This window comes from Bubalus bubalis, chromosome 5, assembly GCF_019923935.1.
Source record: "Bubalus bubalis isolate 160015118507 breed Murrah chromosome 5, NDDB_SH_1, whole genome shotgun sequence".
Classification (NCBI taxonomy): Eukaryota; Metazoa; Chordata; class Mammalia; order Artiodactyla; family Bovidae; genus Bubalus; species Bubalus bubalis.
Genome location: NC_059161.1, coordinates 80,573,885 through 80,589,937, shown reverse-complemented (window position 1 = coordinate 80,589,937; position 16,053 = coordinate 80,573,885). Strand labels below are relative to the sequence as shown.

The 16,053-nt window shown below is 43.0% G+C and overlaps 1 long non-coding RNA gene across 1 annotated transcript in view; it reads right to left on the bottom strand.

The window, feature by feature from the left end:
* Window positions 1-3,866: 3,866 nt before the first annotated feature.
* Window positions 3,867-16,053, bottom strand: part of LOC102402425 — a 45,807-nt gene continuing 33,620 nt past the window's right edge. Inside the window, exon 2 of the long non-coding RNA XR_006551261.1 lies at window positions 3,867-4,339. This is a non-coding gene — a long non-coding RNA (uncharacterized LOC102402425). The remainder of the gene's footprint in view (window positions 4,340-16,053) is intronic.

Sequence of the window (16,053 nt, the reverse complement as noted above, 5' to 3'; positions counted from 1 at the left end):
GGTTTTCTGCCTGAAGTCAGTTTGACTACATTTTAAATAAGAAAACTAATTAATTGTGTTTTATTCTTTAAAACAAATCCACTTTTTCATAGCCATTTAAATTTTACCCAACTCTAACACTTTCAGATAAGCAAACCGCTAGAATTTTGCTTAAAATGTGTAGAAAAAAATACTTTGCCTTGATAACTGGTAAATTATTTACAAATATGCTGGTACCACCATTTGTATTTGTGACTCATTTCTCATGGGAGAATTTTTATTAGATATGTGATGAGGAATGAACACAAGACTAAATTATAAGTCATATGTTTGTGAACAATAATTTTAAAATAGAATAAAAACCTTTCATTACATCCACTTTCTCAGTGTAAATTAAGAAAATTATTCCATGTGTAACCAGAGGGAGCTGAATATCTGGATCTTTTCTTCCCACTTCTTCCAAGAGTTATAAAAACTGAATATCAAACATCTGACACAGCAATGTCATACTGCTCTCATTACTATGCTTCATACCGATTTCCAAAATGCATTTCCTACTTAGAATCTTTGCTAGAGCTTACTTGAATTAACAAAGTTGCAATGAAAAAAAAATATATGTATGGATTCTTTTTGTACACTTAATATCAAGGAACAGATTAGTAATTAAATGAAAATTAAGAGCTTCCCTGATAGCTCAGTTGTTAAAGAATCCACCTGCAATGCAGGAGACCCCAATTCAATTCCAGGATCAAGAAGATACCCTAGAGAAGGGATAGGCTACCCCTTCCAGTATTCTTGGGCTTCCCTTATGGCTCAACTGATAAAGAATCTGCCTGCAATGCAGGAGACCTGGGTTCAATTCCTGCGTTGGGAATATCCCCTGATGAAGGGAAAGGCAACCCATTCCAGTATTCTGGCCTGGAGAATTCCATGGACCGTATAGTCTATGGGGTTGCAAAGAATCTGACACGACTGAGTGACTTTCACTTTCCAAGCAAAGATTCACACACAATTACGTAATATCATAAATAGTAATATATCCTTAAAAAATGCCTAACACTGCCTGCCTATAAGCTGTATTTAAATTAGTATGAATATAACTAATCCTTACCAGTTGATCTTTCAGTAATGTATATGAAATTAACCAGAGGGTACAGATAAAACCTGCTTTTGGACTGTGATGTTGAAGCAGACTCTTGAGAGTCCCTTGGACTGCAAGGAGATCCAATCAGTCCACCCTAAAAGAGATCAGTCCTGGGTATTCATTGGAAGGACTGATGTTGAAGCTGGAACTCCAATACTTTGGCCACCTGATGTGAAGAAGTGACTCACTGGAAAAGACCCTGATGCTGGGAAATATTGAGGGCAGGAGGAGAAGGGGACAAAAGAGGATGAGATGGTTGGATGGCATCACTGACTCGATGGACATGGGTTTGTGTAGGCTCCAGGAGTTGGTGATGGACAGGGAGGCCTGGCGTGCTGCTATTCATGGGGTTGCAAAGAGTCGGACATGACTGAGCGACTTAACTGAACTGACAGATAAAATCAAGAATTAATCCATCATAAATATCCTAACAGGAAAGAAAAAAGAATCAACACTTCACTATACACCTGCTTCTCTCTTTCAAATGTGTAACTCAAGGGATACTCAGTCTCTATAACTAAAAATTATTACTAATACTTGTAGACAACATCATTTATTTATCTAATGATAATGTCACTTTATAGGTTTAATTTCTTTTGTAGATTTTGTTCCTTCAGGTTAATTTCTCTTTAAAAGAGTTAACAGTTTAATTATAACATTTGATTTATAAATTTGGATTTTTATTTTTCTAGGGCTTGTGGGGATTCCTAGGTGGGGCATTGGTATAGAATTTGCCTGCCAATGAAGGAGATGCAGGTTCAATTCCTGGGTCGGGAAGATCCCCTGGAGAAGTAAATGGCAACTCACTGCAATATTCTTGCATGAAAAATTCCATGGACAGAGGAGCCTGGTGGGCTATATAATCCATGGGTTAGCAGGAGTCAGACATGACTGAGTGACTGAGTACACACACATGGCACACGTGAGTGTAAATATCTTAACCTACTTCATCTATTTTTTTTAAATTTTATTTTATTTTTAAACTTTACATAACTGTATTAGTTTTGCCAAATATCAAAATGAATCTGCCACAGGTATACATGTGTTCCCCATCCTGAACCCTCCTCCCTCCTCCCTCCCCATTCCATCCCTCTGGGTTGTCCCAGTGCACCAGCCCCAAGCATTCAGTATCGTGCATTGAACCTGGACTGGCAACTCATTTCATACATGATATTTTACATGTTTCAATGCCATTCTCCCAAATCTTCCCACCCTCTCCCTCTCTCACAGAGTCCATAAGACTGTTCTATACATCAGTGTCTCTTTTGCTGTCTCGTACACAGGGTTATTGTTACCATCTTTCTAAATTCCATATATATGCGTTAGTATACTGCATTGGTGTTTTTCTTTCTGGCTTACTTCACTCTGTATAATAGGCTTCAGTTTCATCCACCTCATTAGAACTGATTCAAATGTATTCTTTTTAATGGCTGAATAATACTCCATTGTGTATATGTACCACAGCTTTCTTCAGAGTTGCTTTCCTTTAGGACTGACTGGTTTGACCTCCTTGCATCCAAGAGACTTCTTTAGCATCACAGTTTGAAAGGGAAAGAATAGCACTCCCATAACCATTATATCTTCACTTTCTTTATCACCATCAGTAATGTATTTAATTTTTGACACATAAAAAAATAGATGAAGTAGGTTCTTCAATAGTACTTTCTGGAAAAAAATTAAAACTTTCAATTTATTGCATTTCAGACCATTAGTAATTGATGTAAGTTTGCCTTCCTTAATTTTATTCCCATAATTCATTCAGATCTCATCTTTCACATCTTTAGAAAAGAGTATCACTTACTAATACACAAATGTGATATTGTTGTTCTTTCCAATATACTGTGGGGAGGATTGGATCCCTTTTCAGAAGTGGAACACTGTTCCTAGATTAACTTCTGTGGAAATTAAAGCATGTTGTATCTGCTGACAAAAATCTGGGTAGTTTTATTCATGTTAGGATATCTAATTGGTCATCAGCGTAGGTATCTAGCAGATTCAAAATGAAAGGCAACTTAAAAATAGCCTAGAGCCTGTTATGCAGAGTGAAGTAAGTCAGAAAGAGAAAGACAGATATCCTATATTAACACACATAAATAAATAAATATATATATATATATATATATATATATATATATATATATGTATGTGTGTGTACTTGAGAAAAATGACACTGAGAAACCTATTTGCAAGGCAGGAATATAGATGCAGACATAGAGAACAGACTTGTGAGGGAAGGAGAGGGTGGGACAAACTGAAAGATTAACATTGAGACATACACACCACCATATGTAAAGCAGATAGCTAGCGGGAAGTTTCTAAATATATAAAACAGGGAGCTCAACCTGAAGCTCTGTGACAACCTGCGGGGGGATGGGGTGGGGTGTGGGAGGGAGGTTAAAAACAGAGGGGATGTATGTACACCTATGACTGATTTACTTTGTTGTATGGCAGAACCAACACAACACTGTAAAGCAATTATCCTCCAATTAATAATTTAAAAAAAAAACAACATTTAAACCCAATTATTTAAGACAGAAAAAAAAAACAAAACCCTCCTACAAAATGTTTTTTCTATTTCAGCTACTTCTAGGCGGGTATGTAGCTAAAATAATCAAGAATGAGATTACAAGGCCAATATCCACTTCTGCTCATAAGCACATTTTTTCTTTCTGTTTAGAGATTCTTTGACAATTTGAAACACTATTTGTGTTTCTAAAATAGTGTTTCTTTTTTGTCTTTTAAATTTGCTTCTCTTTATTACAGCATGTTCCTCATAAATTGGACTTATGTACTCTTTTTTAGGATTGATGTTGTACCCATCATGACAAATGTAAATAAACATTTGTCATGCTTATTTACAAATGAGAATTGCACTGATGATTTGTTTCAACTAAGTTTTACTTATAGGATGGAAAAAACTGAATGTCTGTCACCCATCACCCATGTGAGTAAACTGATCTAATCCTTAAATCTATAGTTAGGATAGTGAATTGAATGTTTCTGTGTTCAATTCAATATCATCATCACCTGAAAACAAATCTACACTCTGAGACAATACCTCAAATATATCAGTGTAACAAAATAAAGAAACATCTTGCAATCATATTACAGAACAAGTTTGCAGTCAGTGAAGAAGAAACTCTGGTCGTTTCCATCTAGGAGTCCCACTGTTCCTACTTCTTAGTAGTTCCTACTGGATCTTCAGCATGCAGAAACCTGAGATGGCAGACAGACAGAACATAAGGAAACAAATACACTATTCAGAGCCTCTATATGTAATAAACACATCACTTCCTCCCATATGTCATTGTAGAAACTAATCACCTGGTCCAATGTAGTTCTGAGAAGGTTAGGGAATGATGTTCATTGTATGTCAATAAAACAGATGTATTTAAAGAGCATAAAGCCAGACTCTGCCAGAGTCCTCACTTTTGGTCACTTAAAAAAAGGTGTTATAGCATGCTGCAACATGTATACTTTTAGACTGATGATTTAGCATGACACATAATGGTGTAAGTATTCATTGTACATATTTATGCATATTAATTTGCTTTATAGATATATTTTAGCCTAACAACACAACGTCATTATTATTTTCATTAGGCTTTGATGCTTAAATTAGCAATAGTGGTGAGGCATAATTTACATAACATAAAGCACAACCTTTAAAATTCAGTGATTAGTAGAGATATACTTGACTTATAGCATTATATTAACTTCTGCTGAACAACATATTTTAAATGATCATCACAATGTCTAATGTTAATATCCATCAATGTTAATATCCATCACCACCCAAAGTTATGCATTATTTTCTTGTGATGTGAATTTTTAAAAATTTCTCTTAACAACTTTCAAATATGCAAAATTATTTAACTATAGTCACCATGCTCTATATTATTATCTTGGGCACCAAAATCAGTGTCGATGGTGAGCAGCCATGAAATCAAAAGGTGTTTGTTTCTTGGAAAAAAAGCTATGACAAAACTAGAGTGGGTATTAAAAAGCAAAGACATCACTTTGCTAACAAAGCTCCATATAGTTAAAGCTATGGTTTTTCCAGTAGTCACGTATGGATATGAGAGTTAGAATATAAAGAAGGCTGAGTGCCAAAGAATTGCTGCTTTTGAACTGTTGTGTTGGAGAAGACTTTTGAGGGTCCTTTGAACAGGAAGGAAATCAAACTGGTTAATCCTAAAGGAAATCAACTCTGAATATTCACTGGGGGCATTGGTGCTGAAGCTGAAGCTTCAATACTTTGGTCACGTCATGCAAAGGGCCAGCTCACTGACAATAGGAGAAGGGGACGATGGAGGATGAGATGGCGTCACTGACTCAATGGACATGAGTTTGAACAAACTCCAGGAGATAGTGAAGGACAGGGAAGCCTGACGTGCTGCAGTTCATGGGGTTGCAGAGTCAGATGAGACAGCCACTGAACAATATCAACACCATGCTGTATATTGATTGGATTGCTATACATTTTAATAGCGGTTTTATAAATATGATTAAATTTACTGCCTTGCTGTTTGTGTTTTGTTTCTCTTATACATATATGTTTTCATTGTTTTTTATTATGTTTTGTGATTTTAATATACTTTTAGTATTTATGTATCCTTAGACACCATATTAAAAAGGAGAAACATTACTTTGCCAACAAAGGCCCATCTAGTCAAACCTATGGTTTTTCCTGTAGTCATGTATGGGTGTGAGAGCCGGACTATAAAGAAAGCTGAGCACCGAAGAACTGATGCTTTTGAACTGTGGTGTTGGAGAAGACTCTTGAGAGTCCCTTGGACTGCAAGGAGATCCAACTACTCCATCCTAAAGAAGATCAGTCCTGAATATTCATTGGAAGGACTAATGCTGAAGTTGAAACTCTAATATTTTGGCTACCTGATGCAAAGAACTGACTCATTTGAAAAGACCCTGATGCTGGGAAATATTGAAGGCAGGAGGAGAAGGGGACAACAGAGTATGAGCTGGTTGGATGGCATCACAGACTCAATGGACATTAGTTTCAGTAAACTTTGGGAGTTGGTGATGGACAGGGAGGCCTGGTGTGCTTCAGTCCATGGGGTCGCAAAGAGTCAGATACGACTGAGCGACTGAACTGAACCATTTTTTTATCCAATGTTCCTTATTAATTTTTAGCTCTAACTGTATAGTTTGCAAAATAAATATCTTAATACAATCTATCATTAAATAAATCATATACTTTAATATGCAAAATGTTGAGATCCTGAAAAGAAAATACTCCTCTTTGGACAATCTTATCTTTGTATTATTGCTTTACACTTACTCTTTTTAAATTAATTTTTATGATAATACAGTATATTTCCAATGTTATATAGCTTCAGCTATACAGCAGAGTGAATCAGTGATACATAAGCATACTTTGACTCTTTTTAAGATTCTATTCCCATATAGATTATTGCAGAGTATTGAGTAGGGTTCCTGTGCTATACAGTAGGTTCTTAGTGAAGTCACTCAGTTGTGTCCAACTCTTGGCGACCCCATGGACTGTAGCCTACCAGGCTCCTCTGTCCATGGGATTTCCCAGGCAAGAATACTGGAGTGGGTTGCCATTTCCTTCTCCACACAGTAGGTCTTACTAGCTATCTATTTAGACAAGTTAGTTTGTATATTTCAACCCCAATCTCTCAGTGTACCCCTCCCCTTCCACCTTTCCCTCTTGGTAACTTTAAGTTTGTTTGCAACATGTGTGATTCTATTTTTGCTTTGTTCCAGTTCCAGTTCAGTCGCTCAGTCATGTCCGACTCTTTGCAACCCCATGAACCTCCGCACAACAGGCCTCCCTGTCCATCACCAATTCCCGGAGTACACCCAAACCGGTGTCCATTGAGTCTGTGGTGCCATCCAACCATCTCATCCTCTGTCGTCCTCTTCTCCTCCTGCCCTCAATCTTTCCCAGCATCAGGGTCTTTTCAAATGAGTCAGTTCTTTGCATCAGATGGCCAAAGTACTGGAGTTTCAGCTTCAGCATCAGTCCTTCCAATGAATACCTAGGACTGATCTCCTTTAGGATGGACTGGTTGGATCTCCTTGCAGTCCAAGGGACTCTCCAGAGTCTTCTCCAACACCCCAGTTTAAAAGCATCAATTCTTCAGTGCTCAGCCTTCTTTATAGTCCAACTCTCACATCTATACATGACCACTGGAAAAAACCATAGACTTAACTAGATGGACCTTTGTTGGCAAAGTAATGTCTTTGCTTTTCAATATGCTGTCTAGGTTGGTCATACTTTTCTTCCAAGAGTAAGTCTCTTTTAATTTCATGGCTGCAATCACCATCTGCAGTGATCTTGGAGCCAGAAAAAAAAAAAAAAAGTCTGCCACTATTTTGACTGTTTTCCCATCTATTTCCCATGAAGTGATAGAACCAGGAACCATGATCTTAGCTTTCTGTATGTTGAGCTTTAAGCCAACTTTTTCACTCTCCTCTTTCACTTTCATCAAGAGGCTTTTTAGTTCCTCTTCACTTTCTGCCATAAGGGTGGTGTCATCTGTATACCTGAAGTTATTGATATTTCTCCCGGCAATCTTGATTCCAGCTTGTGCTTCTTCAAGCCAGCGTTTCTCATGATGTACTCTCCATAGAAGTTAAATAAGCAGGGTGACAATATACAGCCTTGACCTACTCCTTTTCCTATTTGGAACCAGTGTATTTTTCCACGTCCAGTTCTAACTGTTGCTTCCTGACCTGCATATAGATATCTCAAGAGGCAGGTCAGGTGGTCTGGTATAACCATCTCTTTCAGAATATTCTACAGTTTGCTGTGATCCACACCGTCAAAGGCTTTGGCATAGTCGATAAATCAAAAATAGATGTTTTTCTGGAACTCTCTTGCTTTCTCAATGATCCAATGGATGTTGGCATTTTGATTTCTGATTTCTCTGCCTTTTCTAAAACCAGCTTGAACATCTGGAAGTTCATGGTTCACATATTATTGAAGCCTGGCTTGGAGAATTTTGATCATTACTCTACTAGCGTGTCAGAAATGTGAGATGAGTGCAATTGTGTGGTAGTTTGAGCATTCTTTGGCATTGCCTTTCTTTGGGATTGGAATGAAAACTGACCTTTTCCAGTCCTGTGGCCACTGAGTTTTACATATATGTTGGCATATTGAGTGAAACACTTTCACAGCATCATCTTTTAGGATTTGAAATAGCTCAACTGGAATTCCATCACCTCCACTAGCTTTGTTCATAGTGATGCTTCCTAAGGCCACTTGACTTCGCATTCCAGGATGTCTGGCTCTAGGTGAGTGATCACACCATCGTGATTATCTGGGTGATGAAGATCTTTTTTATATAGTTCTTCTGTGTATTCTTGCCACCTTTTCTTAATATCTTCTGCTTCCGTTAGGCCCATACCATTTCTGTCCTTTATCGAGCCCATCTTTGCATGAAATGTTCCCTTGGTAACTCTAATTTTCTTGAATAGATTTCTAGTCTTTCCCATTCTACTGTCTTCCTCTATTTCTTTGCACTGATCACTGAGGAAGGCTTTCATAAGTCTCCTTGCTATTCTTTAGAACTCTGCATTCAAATGGGTATAGCTTTCCTTTTCTCCTTTGCTATTGGCTTCTCTTTTTTTCACAGCTACTTTTAAGAGCTCTTCAAACAGCCATTTTCCTTTTTTGCATTTCTTTTTCTTGGGGATAGTCTTGATCCCTGTCTCCTGTACAATGTCATGAACCTTTGTCCACAGTTCATCAGGCACTCTGTCTATCTGATCTAGTCCCTTAAATCTATTTCTCACTTCCATTGTATAATTGTAAGGGATTTGATTTAGGTCATATTTGGGTCATACCTGAATGGTCTAGTGGTTTTCCCTACTTTCTTCAATTTAAGTCTGAATTTGGCAATAAGGAGTTTATGATCTGAGCCACAGTCAGCTCTCAGTCTTATTTTTGCTGACTGTATAGAGCTTCTCCATCTTTGGCTGAAAAGAATATTATCAGTCTGATTTTGGTGTTGACCATCTGTGATGTCCTTGTGTAGAGTCTTCTCTTGTGTTGTTGGAAGAGGGTGTTTGCTATGACCAGTGTGTTCTCTTGGCAAAACTCTATTAGCCTTTGTCCTGCTTCATTCTGTACTCCAAGGCCAGATTTGCCTGTTACCCCAGGTGTTTCTTGACTTTCAACTTTTGCATTCCAGTCCCCTATAATGAAAACACTTTTTTAGTGTTAGTTCTAAAAGGTCTTGTAGGTCTTCATAGAACCATTCAACTTCAGCTTCATCAGCATTATGGGTCGGGGAAAAGACTTGGATTGCCATGATATTGAATGGTTTGCCTTGGAAATGAACAGAGATCATTGTGTCGTTTTTGAAATTGCATCCAAGCACTTCATTTTGGACTTTTTTTTTTTTTTTTTTTGCTATGATGTCTACTCCATTTCTTCAAAGGAATTCTTGCCCACAGTAGTAGAAATAATGGTCATCTGAGTTAAATTCACCAATGCAAGAGGAAACCCGAAGTCCCAGTCACCTCTTGAGATGAAGAACGAGTTTCCCACCACAACTCAAGAGGAGGCTTGACTCCCCTGTTGCAACTTGAAAGAAACCCGGAGTTTCCCACTGGAACTAGAGAGGAACCCCGAATTCCTGCTGCAACTTGAGAAAAGACCCAGTTCCCCTGCTGAAACTCGAAAGGAAACCTGAGGTCCACACCTCAACTTTAGAGGAGGCCTGACTATTCTGTTTCAACTCAAGAGGTATGTCCAGAACTGCTTCACAACTCGAGAGGAACACCATGTTCCCACCTCCAGTCTAGATGAGCCCTGATTCCTATGCAGTGACATGAGATGAATCATGAGGTCCCCATTGCAACTCTAGAGGAATCCCAAGTTCCCCACAGAAACCTGAGAGGAACCCCAAGGTTTCTGCCATATCTCGAGAGAAACCCTGGTTTCCCACTGCAAATAGTGAAGAGGTCCGATTCCCCTGCATAGTCTCGAGAGAAACACCGAGTTGCCCCTCACAATTTGAGAGGAAGCCCGACTCTCCTGTTGCAATTCAAGAGGAACCCCAAGATCTGTCACACAACTCGAGAGGAACCCCAAGATGCCTGTCGCAATTTGAGAGGAGGCCCGACTCCTCTGTTGCAACTCAAGAGGAAACCAGAGATCCCAGTTGCCTTGAGAGGAAGTCCAAGTTTCCCACTGCAAATCCAGAGGAGGCCTGACATCTCTGCGGCAACTCGAGAGGAACCCTGAGTTACCCCCTGCAACTCGAGAAGCCGCCCAACTACCCTGTAGAAACTCGAGAGGAAGGCCGAGTTCCCCAGCTCAACCTGAGAGGAGGCCTGACTACCCTGTTGCAACTTGAGAGGAACCCCAAGATCCCCATGACAACTTGAGAGGAACACCAAGTTTCCTGTTGCAACTTGAGAAGAACCCCTAGTTCCCCGCTTCCAATCTAGATACGCTCAATCCCCCTGCAGCAAAATGAGATGAATCCCAAGTTCCCCATTACAACTTGAGATGAATCCCGAGTTCCCAATTCCAACTCGAGAGGAAAACCGAGTTCCCTGTCGCAACTCAAGATGAACCGTGTGTTTCCCACAGCATCTCTAGAGGAATCCCGAGTTCCCTGCTAGAACTCGAGAGCAGGCCTGACTTCCTTGCTGCAACAAGAGAGAAACTCTGATTTCCATCTCACAACTCGAGAGGACCGACTTCCCTGTTGCAACTTGAGAGGAACCCCGAGTTTCCTGCCACAAGTCAGGAGGAGCCACGAGTTCCTCGTCTCAACTGGAGATGAAACCTGATCGACCTGCATCCATTCGAGAGGAACCCCGAGTTCTCCATCGCAATTTGAGACTAGACCCAAGCCACTATTGTAACTCCAGAGAATTCCCAAGAGGGGCCTACCCCAGCACGATTTGAGAGGAGCACTCTACCGAAACAAGAAAAGTCCCATGCCACAACTTAAAAGGAGGCCCTCAAGCCACAAGTAGAGAGTAGCCTCCTGCACACCATAAATGGAAAAAATGCCTCTTCTCATCACAAAGAGGAGTCACCCCATCACAGTTTGAGAAGAGCACTCTGTCACAACTGAAGAGGAACCCAACTACCACAAATGAAGAGGAGCCCCCAGCTAAAATTAGAGAGGAGACTGCAAACGACAACTAGAGAGGATCTGACCCACCACAAATAAAGAGTGGCCCCTCGCTACAATACCATGGAGCCCCATGACACAACTAGAGAGTAGCCTCCCGTACATTGAAACTAGACTGGGGCCAGCCTGCACATCGCTACGAGAGAGGATCTACCCCACTGCAGCTCGAGAGGAGGCACCACTACAATTCTGAAGGAACACCAAATCACCTGCTGCAACTCAAGAGGCACCGGGAGTTCCCTGCTGCAATTTGACAGGAGCCCAAGGCTGTAACGAGAAAAGGGGCCACTGGAAAAAATGACGGATGGGCTCACTGGCCAAAGCTGAGGTGGATTCCCCTGGCACAACTAGAGTGAAGGCCCACAAGAGAGAAGCTCTTATGCCACAAATAGAGACAAGATCCCTGAAGTAAGTTGAATGGAGTCTCTCACAACCGGAGAGAAGCAATCCCACTAATATTAGGGAGGAACACCTAGCACCAAAAGTAGAAAGGACCTCTCCACTAGAGCCACCCACACCTGAACCAGACAGGACACAGCCCTGCACCTTGAGAGGAGCCCTCCACCACAACTTAACAGGAGTCCCCTGTGTATCACGCATAGAGAAGAGCCACTCTGCTGCTAAAAAAGACTAATCCCACACCACAAGTAGAGATAAAGTTGCACATCACCACTAGAGAATGGAATCCACCACAACTACAGAGTTGAATCCGACCACAAAGTTAGAGTAGTCCCATGAAAATCCTAGTGAGTAGCCTCCAGACATTGCAACAATACAGGAGCCCCCCTTCACATCCCTACTAGAGATGAGTTGCCCCAAAACAACTCTAGAGGAGGCCCCACTGCAAGTGAAGAGGAACACTGAGTACCACCCCAACTCGAGAGGAACACCAAGTTCCCTGCAATGGCTCGAGTTGAACACTGAGTGGCACACTGCAAATCAAAGGGAACACTGAGTTCCAAATGAAACACAAGAGGAGCTCTGAGACCACTCTGGCAACTCGAGAGGAACCCCAAGTTTCCCGGCCCAAGTCGAGAAGAACCCCGAGTTCCCTGCTGCAACTCAAGTGGAGGTCCAACTCTCCACCTGCAACTTGAGAGGATCCTCTAGTTCAATCTTGCAACTCGAGAGCCCCCCCCCCCCATCCCCGTTGCAACTCGAGAGGAACCCCGAGATGCCGGTCAAAAGTTGAGAGGAACCCCATATTTCCCACCGCAACTTGAGAAGAACCCCAGTTCCCCACCTGAACTCAAGATGAAGCTTGATTCCCCTGCAGCCTCTCAAGAGGAAACCCGAGTTTCACCCTGCAACTCAATAGGAATCCCGAGTTGCCTTCCACATCTCTAGAGGAACCACAAGTTACTCCCTGCAACTCGAGAGGAGGCGACTCTCCTGTGACAACTCAAGAGGAAAGCCAAGTTCCCAAACTCAACTCGAGAGGAGGCCTGACCACCCTGTTGCAACTCCAGAAGAACCCCTAGATCCCCATTGCAACTCAAGAGGAAAACAGTGTTTACCATCACAACTTGGGAAGAAACCCAAGTTCCCCAATCCATTCTAGATGAGGACCAATTCCCCTGCAGTGACATGAGATGAATCCTGAGTACCCTGTCAGAACTCAAGAGGAATCCTGAGTTCCCCATCACATCTCTAAAGGAACACCAAGTTTACCACCACATCTCAAGAGGAACCCCGAGTTCCCCACTGCAACTCGAGAGGAGGCCTGATTGCCTGTTGCAGATCAAGAGGAACCCTGAGATCCCCGCCACAACTTGCCACCCCCGAGATCCCCGCCACATCCCGAGATGTCTGCTGCAACTCGAGAGGAGGCCCGACTCCCCTGCTGCAATATGAGACAAACACCAAGATCCCCCTCACAACACCAGAGGATGCCCTACTCCCCTGTTGCAACTCGAGAGGAAACCCGAGCTACCGCCTAATCTCGAAAGGAGCCTGACTCACATGTTGCCACTTGACAGGAACCACAAGATCCCTTTGCAACTCAAAAGGAACCCGAGTTTCCTGCCACAACTCTAGAAAAACCCCAGGTTCCCTGTCTCAAATCGAGATGAGTCCCAATTCAAATGAAGTGACTTGAGAAGTACCCCAAGTACCCCACTGAAACTCGAGATGAGGCCCAAGCCCCCTGATGCAACTCCAGAGGCTACAAAAGAGGAGCCTGCTGCTGAGTCACTTCAGTCATGTCTGACTCTGTGCAACCCATAGACGGCAGCCCACCAGGCTCCCCCGTCCCTGGGATTCTCCAGACAAGAACACTGGAGTGGGTTGCCATTTCCTTCTCCAAGGCATGAAAGTGAAAAGTGAAAGTGAAGTCGCTCAGTCGTGTCTGACTCTTAGCGACCCCATGGACTGCAGCCTACCAGGCTCCTCCATCCATGGGATTTTCCAGGCAGGAGTACTGGAGTGGGGTGCCATTGCCTTCTCTGACAAGAGGAGCCTACCCCACCACAATTCGAGGGGAGAAATCTACCACAACAAGAGAGGAAATCCCATACAACAACTAAACAGGAGCCCTCCCCCTTCCAAAACTAGTGAGAATCCTCCTGCATGTCACAACTAGTAAAAGCGACCCTTCTACCACAACCAGAGAGGAATCATCACCATCAAATTTCAGAAGAGCACTCTACCGCAACTAAAGAGGAGCCCATCTACCACAAGTCAAGAGGAACCCCACTGCCAAAGCTAGAGAGGAGTCTGCAAACAACAACTAGAGAGAAGCCGACCCATGACAAATAAACAGTTGACCTTCACTGCAATTAGAGTTGAGACCCATGCTGCAACTAGAGAGTAGCCTCTTGCACTTTGCAACTAGACAGGGGCAGCCTGCAGATTACTACCATAGAGGATACCATAGAGGATACCATACCATACCATACCATACCATAGAGGATCTGCCCCACTATTGCTCGAGAGGAGGCTCCACAACAACTCTAAAGAAAACCCGAGTCACCAGCTGCAACTCAAGAGGCACCCCGAGTTCACTGCTGCAATGTGATAGGAACCCTAGGCTGTAACAGGAAAAGGTGCCACTGGCCAAAATGACAGAGGGGCTCCCCGGCCAAAATTGAAGCAGATTCCTCAGGCACAACTAGAGTGGAGGCTCCCAGAATATCACACCTAGAGAGAAGCCCTTCTGCCATAAATAGAGACAAGCTCCCTGAAGTAAGTCGAGTGGAGTAACTCACAAATAGAGAAAAGCAATCCCACTAATTTTAATGAGTTACCTGTAGCAGCCAAAGTAGAGAGTATTTCCCCTGTTAAGCCACCCACACCCCAGAGAGGATGCAACTCCACACCCAGAGAGCCCCGCACTTCCAGCACAACTCCAGAGGAGCCTGCTAGACATCACACATAGAGAGGAGCCCTTCTGCTTCTAAGAGACGAATCTCACACCACAAATAGAGAGGAGTTTGCACACCATCGCTAGAGAGAATCAAAGCCACAACAACTACAGAGTTTACCCCAAGCACAAGGATAGAAAAGTCCCATGCCAAAATTCGTGAGCAGCCTCCCAACATTGCAACAAGACAGGAACCACCCTGCACATCCCTGCTAGAGATGAGTTGCCCCAAGACAACTCGAGAGGAGGTCTGACACCCCAGTTGCAACTCGAGTGAAAACCCAAGTTTCCCATTGCAACTCAAGAGGAAACCCAAGTTCCCAGTTGTCATTCGAGAGGAAACCCATTTCCCACCACAACTCGAGAAGAACACCGAGTGCTCCACCTCAACTTGAGATGAGGCCCAATTCCCCTGCAGCCACTCGAGTGGAACCCCAAGGTCCCCCTAGAAACTCAAGAGGAGGCCTGACTCCCCTGTTGGAATTTGAAAGGAAACCCGAGATTCCCGTTGCCCCTCTGGAGGAATCCCAAGTTCCCCATTGCAACTTGAGAGGAAGACTGTTTCCTGCTGCAACTCGAGAGGAACCCTGAGTTCCCCACTGTAACTCAAGAGGAGGCCCAATTCCCTTGTTGCAACTTGAGATGAACTCCGAGTTTCCATCTGCATCAAGAGGAACCCCGAGTTACCCTGCTGCAACTAAAGAGGAAGGACAACTCCCCTGTGGCAACTTGAGAGGAAACCTGAGTTACCCACCTAAACTCAATAGGAGGCCTGACTACCCTGTTGCAACTGGAGAGGAGCCCCTAGATCCCCGTTGCAACTCTAGAGGAACACCGAGGTTCCTCTCCCAACTTGAGAAGATCCCCAAGATTCCTGTCTCCATTCTAGATGAGGCCAGATTCCTGTGCAGTGACATGAGATGAACCCCAATTTCCCCATCACAACTAAAGAGGATTCCAGAGTTCCTCATAGCAACTAGAGAGGAACCCCAAGTTCCCCTGAGTTTCCTGCCACATCTCGAGAGGAACAAGTTCCCCACTGCAACTCAATATCAGGCTCGATTACCCTGCAACATTTCAAGAGGACCCCTGAGTTCCCACCTGCAACTTGAGAGGAGGCCCGATGACCCTGCTGCAACTCGAGAGGAACCCCATGATCCCCGTTGCAACTCAAGAGGAAGCACGACTTCTCTGTTGCAACTCAAGAGGAACCCTGATCCCCAGTGCAATTCAAAAGGAACCCCAAGTTTCCTGCCGCAACTCGAGAGGATAGCTGACTCATCTGTTGCAACTTGAGAGGAACACTGAGATCCCTGTCGTAACTCTAGAGGAACACCGAGTTTCCCACCACAACTCAAGAGGAGCCCTGAGTTGGCTGCTGCAACTCAAGAGGAGGCCCCCCTTCCTTGCTGCAACTTGAGAAG